This window comes from Rhinoraja longicauda, chromosome 16 (assembly GCF_053455715.1).
Source record: "Rhinoraja longicauda isolate Sanriku21f chromosome 16, sRhiLon1.1, whole genome shotgun sequence".
NCBI lineage: Eukaryota > Metazoa > Chordata > Chondrichthyes > Rajiformes > Arhynchobatidae > Rhinoraja > Rhinoraja longicauda.
The window spans coordinates 145,314-156,321 of record NC_135968.1 but is presented as its reverse complement, the minus strand read 5'-3'; the positions used below and the strand labels follow the sequence as shown (position 1 = coordinate 156,321).

Here is an 11,008-nt window from a genome sequence, read left to right as displayed (position 1 = left end):
AAACCCTGCAGGAGGGGAACACAGAGGGTCAACAGGCTGGCAAACAGGACATTGCTAACACATGAACATCACCAGTGTTTGAAGATGGGTGGGGAAGGGGGTCTGGGAAGGGTTGAGGGAGTGGGGGAGGTGTTAAAGTTCGGTTCTTAAAAGAAACAACAACATAAACAGTTAAAGGTAAAAAAGCAGAGCTTTAATTATCGACAGACGGGAGTGGGGGGACCAGTGCTAAGGGTGTATGACCATACTCAACAGCATTTTTATACAGAATTTGCAGCAAGAATGTTTAACACATTTCCTTCAAATCAATCACGAAGTGTATCGAACACAATATACTTGACACCCTAGTCATAAAATATTCCACACAATAAGTCATTAGTCGAAGGTAAGGATCCTTATCATACCACAGAAGGTCTTGTTTACACACTCCCACAAGTAGTCAACAGTTAACCACATCCTAATCTTAACGAGAGCATTGTCCATCGTCTTTCCCAGACATCCTTCCCAGGCATAACAGGATATACCGCTCGACAAGCTTTAGGAATCACATTGTTACATCCTGCCTGGTGCAATTTTGCAAACATCAGCTATTCAGGACCCAAAGTTCAGGCTCATCCTGTTCATTCATTCTACCATTTTATTATTTCTGTGGTTTCCAGGGATTGTAAGTTTCAGCTACCAGACACATCCTTATGAGCAATTAGCATTCCTCCACTTACAACAATATAGAAGCCCCAAAGGCATAATGGCCAAGCATCCCATCATGCAAAGTTAATAGCCATTAACTCATTCATTCCCACCTTTTATCATCTCATGGTAACATTAAAGCCCTCGTGAGGCACAGAGTGATCGGGTACATTTAATCATAAACAATAGTACAATTAACAACAGAATCGAGCCATAATGCAAGATGGTTCCCCAGTGGTTTCCAAAGAAACTGAATGGCCGTGCACCCCAGGGGGCACCCTTGTCATTATAATGGTGCATTTCTTCCCCGACCTTCTTGATCTTATTTACTTCTTGAGATATGTGGGCAGCTAGGTCAGTGATGTTAGAGGATTCATCGGGGATGTAGGTACAACACTCTTGACTGGGAGAAATTCAGAGTCCAGCAGAGGAGGACAAGGGGCTTAATTAGGAAAGGGAAAATAGATTATGAGGGAAAACTGGCAAGGAACATAAATACTGACTGCAAAAGCTTTTAGAGATATGTCAGGAGAAAAAGATTAGTTAAGACAAATGTCGGTCCCTTGCAGTCCAAAACAGGTGAATTGATCATAGGGAACAAGGAGACGGCAGACCAATTGAACAAATACTTTGGTTCTGTCTTCACTAAGGAGGACATAACCCGTCTTCTGGAAATAGCGGGGGACCGGGGGTCTAATGAGATGGAGGAACTGAGGGAAATCCAGGTTAGTCGGGAGGTGGTGTTAGGTAAATTAAATGGATTAAAGGCAGATAAATCCCCAGGGCCAGATAGGCTGCATCCCAGAGTGCTTAAGGAAGTAGCCTCAGAAATAGTGGATGCATTAGTGATAATTTTCAAAACTCTTTAGATTGTGGAGTAGTTCCTGAGGACTGGAGGGTAGCTAATGTAACCCCACTTTTTAAAAAGGGAGGGAGAGAGAAAACGGGGAATTATAGACCAGTTAGCCTAACATCGGTAGTGGGGAAAATGCTAGAGTCAGTTATTAAAGATGTGATAGCATCACATTTGGAAAGTGGTGAAATCATCGGACAGTCAGCATGGATTTACCAAAGGCAAATCATGTCTGACGAATCTTATAGAATTTTTCGAGGATGTAACTAGTAGAGTGGATAAGGGAGAACCAGTCGATGTGTTATATCTGGACTTTCAGAAGGCCTTCGACAAGGTCCCACATAGGAGATTGGTGTACAAACTTAAAGCACACGGTATTGAGGGTTCAGTGTTGAGGTGGATAGAAAATTGGTTGGCGGACAGGAAGCAAAGAGTAGGAATAAACGGGTCCTTTTCGGAATGGCAGGCAGTGACTAGTGGGGTACCGCAAGGCTCAGTGCTGGGACCCCAGTTATTTACAGTGTATATTAATGATTTGGACGAGGGAATTGAATGCAACATCTCTAAGTTTGCGGATGACACGAAGCTGGGTGGCAGTGTTAGCTGCGAGGAGGATGCTAGGAGGCTGCAGAGTGACTTAGATAGATTAGGCGAGTGGGCAAATGCATGGCAGATGCAATATAATGTGGATAAATGTGAGGTTATCCACTTTGGCGGCAAGAACAGGAAAGCAGAGTATTACCTGAATGGTGACCGATTGGGAGAAGGGGAGATGATGGTGCACCAGTCATTGAAAGCAAGCATGCAGGTGCAGCAGGCAGTGAAGAAAGCGAATGGTATGTTGGCAGTCATAGCAAGAGGATTTGAGTTTAGGAGCAGGGAGGTTCTGCTGCAGTTGTACAGGGCCTTGGTGAGACCGCACCTGGAGTATTGTGTGCAGTTTTGGTCTCCTAATCTGAGGAAAGACGTTCTTGCCTTAGAGGGAGTACAGAGAAGGTTCACCAGATTGATCCCTGGGATGGCGGGACTTTCATATGAGGAAAGACTGGATAGACTGGGCTTGTACTCGCTGGAATTTAGAAGACTGAGGGGGGATCTTATAGAAACATATAAAATTCTTAAGGGGTTGGAGAGGTTAGATGCGGGAAGATTGTTCCCGATGTTGGGGGAGTCCAGAACCAGGGGTCACAGCTTAAGGATAACGGGGAAGTCTTTTAGGACCGAGATGAGAAAACATTTCTTCACAAAGAGAGTGGTGAGTCTGTGGAATTCTCTGCCACAGAAGGTAGTTGAGGCCAGTTCATTGGCTATATTTAAGAGGGAGTTAGATGTGGCCCTTTTTGCTAAAGGGATCAGGGGGTATGGAGAGAAGGCAGGTACAGGCTACTGAGCTGGATGATCAGCCATGATCATATTGAATGGCGGTGCAGGCTAGAAGGGCCGAATGGCCTACTCCTGCACCTATTTTCTATGTTTCTACTGCACAGATCCCCCCATTTGCTGCTAAAATGAAGACTAATGCCATACGGTTCTGCAGTGGCACGGTACGGAGGGCTACTACCTCAGCCGTCAGAGGTGATGGCTTTCTGAGTATCCACAAATGCACCAGCAGTGGCATTTGCCAACTTTTACATTGCAGAGGCCATGTTAATCAGTTTGCGTGAGATGCGGGCTGTGCCATAGAAGGGAAAGGCAATCATCCAGAATCGTTCAGACTCTGAGATACCTCGTTTGGACCTTAAGGGAGTGTATATTTCAGCCAAATGCTGCACGGCTCTCATATGAGGGACAATATACGCTAAGTAGCAGCATCCCCTCCAATGGGTGGAGCCCTTCAGCCTGTCCCATCCTTGATCATCCCCAGGTAGCAGCCCAGGTAGCCAGGGGTCTGCCCATGATCCACATACATAATGAGCACCGTTCAGCGGCCGGGATGGTCCCGTATGCCAAATTGAGGTGCAATTGCTGCTTCCCATAAACACCCCGTTACCCTCCATGTGACAATGGCAAATGGCATCGGCTAGTCAGTGAGTGTAAATGGCCAATTTAAGTCGTGGTATGTTCCCCACTCTAGCCTCTTTCATCATCCAGCGTGGTCCAAATGGTGGTGTATACCATCCTGCAAAAATTGCTTTGTTTCTTACCCTCGATCCAGGTACATACACCCCTGTATTATCGGGACCTGTACGATATTGGCCTCCACCTACACAGCCACTACCCTGGAGACATTATGAAAACAATAAGCAGCTTGGATCTCTGTAAGATTAAAGGGAATGGGTAAGAGAGGTATCCCTGCCCCACTAGTCTGGGGATCTTGGGTACACACCCAGCACTGATATTGCTGTGGAAAGCAAACTCATAACTCAAGGACAAAAATACATTTTCCTCTCCAGTCCAGCCCCCCTGGGCCAGACGCAGGATAACAAGAAGAATCAACAGTCTCATATTTTATCTTTCAATTTTACAATACGCTTGCAATCGGTCTGGTCTATCCAGCGAGGGTTGTTTTTGACTTTAACGACGATTGGTGTGGTGAGTGTTGTAGATCGTGACCTATTAACAGAAACAGTCAGACAACCGAGTTCGTTTAACCTCTTTATTCTACTCACCCAGGTGGGGAGAGCCTAGGCACCGGAGCGTTCAGAAACTCTCAGGCAGTTAGTGTAGTCTTTCTCTGTGAAAACTTACATTCACACACATTTTATACCCGTAATACATGTGCCAGTACGTTTGCATTGCTGCCTTATATGGCAAGTTTACAATGTCCTATAAATCTTTATGTGTCCTTCGGGACCTCTGTGTCCATCGTGATCTTCTTTCTTGGGAACAAAGGGCAGTCCATGTGGCAAGATGTTCTTCTTAACACTTCAAAGCTTTGAACGCCGGTTGCTGATATCAGAAGATGCGATCAGCCATAAACCTACATGCTGACAAACAGGATGCCTCAGCAATATAACCAAGCTGGAATCTTTGACACTCCTGCAATAGCACCCACATAGCTGCTTACCCAATGTTAACCCTTACAGTGAGTAGTACTTGGTACGGCCCTTTCCAGCACTCGCCTAACTTTTTCTGATCCCAATTTCGTATCATCACGTAGTCACCAGGCTGGACCTTTTCTCCTGCGTCTCCGTCAGGCATCGGCCTTTGGGACTCTTTTACTTGTAAGTGTAATGCTGACAGAATACGGGTTAGTTGCTGAACATAGGTTATTATTTCATCATTCAGTGCATGCAAATCTAGGGTTCCTTCATATGGTCTACTAGCTCCCCAAGGAGTTCTCTGGCGTTTACCATAAATAATTTCTGCAGGGGATAACTTTGTTACATTATGGGGAGTTACTCGCATTTCAAACAAAGCTAAAGGTAATACCTTAATCCATGTCTGGCCCATTTCTCCCATTAACTTTGTAATCTTATTCTTAAGGGCTCCATTGGCTCTCTCAACCATACCTGAAGCCTAGGGTGATGTACACAGTGAAACTTGTCTGATGTTAAAATATGCACATAATTCTTTGTTAACAGTTGCAATAAAATGTGGACCATTATCAGAACTTATAACAGTCGGCAGCCTGAATCTCGGAATATTTTCTCTAAACAACAACGTCACAGTAGTTTCAGCAGTATTATTAGTGGTTGGCAGAGCTTTAATCCACCTACTAAACAAATCCAATATGACTAAACAATATTTATAGCAATGGCCCCGTGGCATTTCAATAAAATCAATCTGAATACATTCAAACAGTCGTGCTGGCATCGGTGCCACCCCGGAGGGTTCTTTAATAGATTTGCCCGAATTGTATTTCTGGCAAATCCTGCATTCAGAGGCTTGCTTTAGAGCCCCCTGCCGAATTTGTGCATGCCACCACGTTTCTTTCTTCATCTTAATCATTCCCTCCTTTCCAGCATGTGTAAGGGAGTGGATATTGGTTAGAAGGGTGGGTAAGAATGCATCAGGTACACAAACTTGTCCAAGAGGGGTGAGCCAAAGTCCCGTGTTCCCACAGAAGTGAGAAATCCTTGGTGTTGCCATAGCGCTCTTTTCCTATCCTCTTCTTCGCATTCTGTTCCTACACCTGCATCTTCTTCGTCTCGTGCCCTTACTTCTCCCCTGTCTTCCCCTGTCGGAATTTTGGGGTATAAGGGAGCCACTAATGGTGCCTGTATTTCAATAAGGGGACTGGCACCTACTGGTGGGGCTTATGGAGGAGGTCTCTCCTAGAAAGCCTTTGATAAAGTCCTGCACGGGAGATTGGTGACTAAAAAATGGGAGCACATGGTATTGGGGGTAGGGTGTTGACATGGATAGAAAATTGGTTGGCAGACAGGAAGCAAAGAGTAGGAGTAAACGGGTCCTTTTCAGAATGGCAGGCAGTGGCGAGTGGAGTGCCGCAAGGCTCGGTGTTAGGGCCGCAACTGTTTAGCATATATATTAATGATTTGGAAGAGGGAAGTAGAAGCAACACTAGCAAGTTTGCGGATGACACAAAGCTGGGTGGCAGTGTAAACGGTGAAGAGGATGTTTGGAGGTTGCAGGGTGACCTGGACAGGTTGAGTGAGTGGGCAGGTGCGTGGCAGACGCAGTAATAATATAAATGTGAGGTTATACACTTTGGCGGCGGAAATAAGGAGGCAGATTATTATCTCAATGGAGTTAGGTTCGAAGGGCCGAATGGCTTACTCCTGCACCTATTTTCTATGTAAGAGGGAGGTGCAGCGAGACCTGGGTGTCCTTGTACACCAGTCACTGAAAGTTGGCGTGCAGGTGCAGCAGGCAGTGAAGAAAGCTAATAGAATGTTGGCCTTCATAACAAGAGGATTTCAGTATAGGAGTAAAGAGGTTCTTCTGCAGTTGTATAGGGCCCTGGTAAGATCACATCTGGAGTATTGTGTACAGTTTTGGACTCCTAATTTGAGGAAGGACATCCTTGTAATTGAGGCAGTGCAGCGAAGGTTCACGAGATTGATCCCTGGGATGGCGGAACTGACATATGAGGAAAGATTGAAAAGACTAGGCTTGTATTCACTGGAGTTTAGAAGGATAAGTGGGGATCTTATAGAAACATATAAAATTATAAAAGGACTGGACAAGCAAGATGCAGGAAAAATATTCCCAATGTTGGGTGAGTCCAGAACCAGGGGCCACAGTCTTAGAATAAAGGAGAGGCCATTTAAAACTGAGGCGAGAAAAAACTTTTTCACCCAGAGAGTTGTGAATTTGTGGAATTCTCTGCCACAAAGGGTAGTGGAAGCCAAATCACTGGATGGATTTAAGAGAGAGTTAGATAGAGCTCTAGGGGCTAGTGGAATCATGGGGTCTCAGCTGCACAGAGGCAGAGAGGAAAGCTCTTCAGCGGGTAGTCCATAGAGTTCAGAGGACTATCGGAACACAGCAACCAGCCTTGGAGGGCATCTACAACACACGATGCCTCAGAAAAGCCACCAGCATCCACAAAGACTCTTCACACCCCTGCAACAGTCTGTTCGAACTTCTACCATCGGGCAGACGATACAGGACCTTCTACCCCCGCACCTCCAGACTCAGGAACAGCTTCATCCCAAGGGCCATAGCTGCTATGAACCGGTCCTGCTGGTCACATCGCACAATGAACCGGCACAGATCTACTTACACTTTATTCTGTTTTAAAACTGTTAAATTAATACTGACTAGCTAATTAATTTATTGCATCATATGGGAGGCGCATTCCTAATCTCGTTGTACCCCTGTACAATGACAATAAAGATATATTGTATTGTATATGGGGAGAAGGCAGGCACGGGTTATTGATTAGAGACGATCAGACATGATCACAATGAACGGTGGTGCTGGCTGAAAGGGCCGAATGGCCTCCTCCTGCACCAATATTCTATGTTTCTATGTCTCCTCCATGTGGGACCCTCCTCATCTTCACTAGCAAAAAGGGTTGTCATGCCAGACATAGGGTCTCTGGAGGATTTACTGGTACCAGGTTTGTTCTTAACTACAAATTGATTTGGTACTGAGCTCCTTTTATCAATGCTCTGAGCGCACTCTTTTTTAGTTCTTTTTTCTCTTCTGCCCACCGACACTCAATCTGGAGCACCTTCCATTCTTTCATAGTTCCATCCTTATTTCTCAACTCAATCCCCATCTCACATGCATTATCCATCCAACTCCTCTCTCGCATCTCCTCCCTCTTCTTTTCTGCCTCACTCTTCCATTCTTTAATTTCCCATTTCTTTCCTGCATCTTTTTCCCAAATTGACATTTCTGCCTTTTTAACAGTTTCTACATCCCATGTTCCTCCAACTGGCCAAGACTCATCACCCAATCGTTTGGTTAATTTATAACTTAATATTCTATAATCTTTATTATAACACATGTGTTGCACAGGCGGTCCCCCATCATTCTTATCCAAATTATTCCTCATCTTAATTTACGACAAACCTTTTGAGTTTGCTCTACCCCATTGCCGACTACTTTCTCAGTAGCAAAACCATACACCATGTTAATTTACGATAGGTCTTACCTTCGTTGTCTGTTTCTAAGGCTCTCGGCTGAAACCAGGTCAACCTCCTGACGAGGGACCACAGTGTTCCAGGGAGCTTCTTTGGGAGGTCGGTCTCAAGGGGTCCGACTAGAGCTCAATTTTCTCCCCATCCGGTTACTCTGCAGCCTCTTACTCAGTCATCTGTTGTTGGTCCCAGCGAGATCCTGCCGACTACACCAATGTTAAAGTTCGGTTCTTAAAACGAACAACAACACAAACAGTTAAAGGTAAACCAAGGAAAGCTTTAATTATCGTCAGACGGGAGTGGGGGGATCAGTGCTAAGGGTATATGACCATACTCAGCACTCCCCTTGCTTCCGCTCAAAGACACAGCATTTTCGCAGAATTTTTATACAGAATTTGCAGCAAGAATGTTTAACACAACATTTCCTTCAAATCATTCACAAACTGCATCAAACACAATATAGTTGACACCCTGCAGTCATAAAATATTCCTCACAATATGTCACTAGTCGAAGGTAAGAATACCACAGAAGGTCTTGTTTACACACTCCCAATAAGTAGTCAACAGTTAACCACATCCTAATCTTAACGAGAGCATTGTCCATCGTCTTTCCCAGACATCCTTCCCAGGCATAACAGGATGAACCGCTCTCCTGGCTTTAGGAATAACATTGTTTGTTACATCCTGCCTGGTGCAATTTGCAAACATCAGCTATTCAGGACCCAAAGTTCAGGCTCATCCTGTTCATTCATTCTACCATTTTATTATTTCTGGTTTCCAGGGATTGTAAGTTTCAGCTACCAGACACATCCTTATGAGCAATTAGCATTCCTCCACTTACAACAATATAGAAGCCCCAAAAGCATAGTGGCCAAGCATCCCATCATGCAAAGTTAATAGCCATTAACTCTTTCATTCCCACCTTTTATCATCTCATGATAACATTAAAGCCCTCGTGATGGCTTTTAATCATAAACAATAGAACAATTAACAACAGAATCGAGCCATAATGTAAGATGGTTCCCCAGAGGTTTCCAAAGAAACTGAATGGCCGTGCACCCCAAGGGCCACCCTTATCATTATAATGGTGCATTTGTTCCCCGACTTCCTTGATCTTATTTACTTCATGAGAAATGTGGACAGCTAGGTCAGTGATGTTAAGAGGATTCATCGGGGATGTAGGTACAACACTCTTGTCCAACTACTGCACAGATCCCCCATTTGCTGCTAAAATGAAGATCTAATGCCATACGGTTCTGCAGTGGCACGGTACGGAGGGCTACTACCTCACCCGTCAAAGAGGAGATGGCTTTCTGCGTATTCGCAAATGCACCAGCAGTGGCATTTTCCAACCTTTTCCATTGCAGAGGCCATGTTAATCAGTTCACGTGAGATGCGGGCTATGCCATAGACGGAAAGGCAATCATCCAGAATTGTTCAGACTCTCAGATACCTCGTTTGGACCTTAAGGGAGTGTATATTTCAGCCAAATGCTGCACGGCTCTCATATGAGGGACAATATACGCTAAGTAGCAGCATCCACTCCAATGGGTGGAGCCCTTCAGCCTATCCCATCCTTGATCATCCCCAGGTAGCAGCCCAGGTAGCCAGGGGTCTGCCCATGATCCATATACGTAATGAGTACCGTTCAGCGGCCGGGATGGTCCCATATGCCAAATTGAGGTGCAATTGCTGCTTCCCAAAAACACCTCAAAACTTCCCAAAAACGGGCTTGCCCCCCCACCACCCCCACATCAAAAATCTTCTGACCCACCACTCTATCTCCAGGTCCCTCAGGTCGGCCGACCTGGGGCAACTGACTATCCCATGGTCAAGGCTTAAGCTCAGGGGTGACCGCGCTTTTGCGGTTGCAGCTCCTAGACTGTGGAACAGCATCCCTCTCCCCATCAGAACTGCCCCCTCCATCCACTCCTTCAACTCCAGGCTCAAAACCTATTTCTACTCCCTAGCGTTTGAGGCCCTCTGAGGGGGCACTGTGAACTGTTTATGTCAGTGCTGATATGTTTGTGTGCCATTGTATGTTTGTTCTTAGTAACTGAACTGATGTACAGCACTTTGGTCAACATGGGTTGTTTGTAAATGTGCTATACAAATAAAATTGACTTGACTTGACCCCGTTACCCTCCATGTGACATTGGCAAATGGCACCGACTAGTCAGTGAGTGTGAATGGCCAATTTAAGTCGTGGTATGTTCCCCACTCTAGCCTCTTTCATCATCCAGCGTGGTCCAAATGGTGGTGTATACCATCCTGCAAAAATTGATTTGTTTCTTACCCTCGATCCAGGGACATACATCCCTGTATTATCGGGACCTGTACGATATTGGCCTCCACCTACACAGCCACTACCCTGGAGACATTATGAAAACAATAAGCAGCTCGGACCTCTGTAAGATTAAAGGGAATGGGTAAGAGAGGTATCCCTTCCCCACTAGTCTGGGGATCTTGGGTACACACCCAGCACTGATATTGCTGTGGAAAGCAAACTCATAACTCAAGGGCAAAAATACATTTTCCTCTCCAGTCCAGCCCCTCTGGGCCAGACGCAGGATAACAAGAAGAATCAACAGTCTCATATTTTATCTTTCAATTTTCCAATACGCTTGCAATCGGTCAGGTGTATCCAGCGAGGGTTATTTTTGACTTGGTGTCGTGTAAGAGAGAGTTAGATAGAGCTCTAGGGGCTAGTGGAATCAAGGGATCTCAGCTGCACGGAGGCAGAGAGGAAAGCTCTTCAGCGGGTAGTCCATAGAGTTCAGAGGACCATCGGAACACAGCTGCCAACCTTGGAGGGCATCTACAACACACGATGCCTCAGAAAAGCCACCGGCATCCACAAAGACTCTTCACACCCCTGCAACAGTCTGTTCAAACTTCTACCATTGGGCAGACGATACAAGGCCTTCTACGCCCGCACCTCCAGACTCAGGAACAGCTTTATCCCCATGGCCAT

At 45.5% G+C, this 11,008-nt stretch overlaps 1 protein-coding gene across 1 annotated transcript in view; it reads right to left on the bottom strand.

The window, feature by feature from the left end:
- Nucleotides 1–2,887: 2,887 nt before the first annotated feature.
- Nucleotides 2,888–11,008, bottom strand: part of LOC144601214 (uncharacterized) — a 37,508-nt gene continuing 29,387 nt past the window's right edge. Inside the window, 2 exon segments of the mRNA XM_078413192.1 lie at nt 2,888–4,716; nt 8,049–8,264. The gene's annotated coding sequence lies outside the window, so the exon portion shown is untranslated.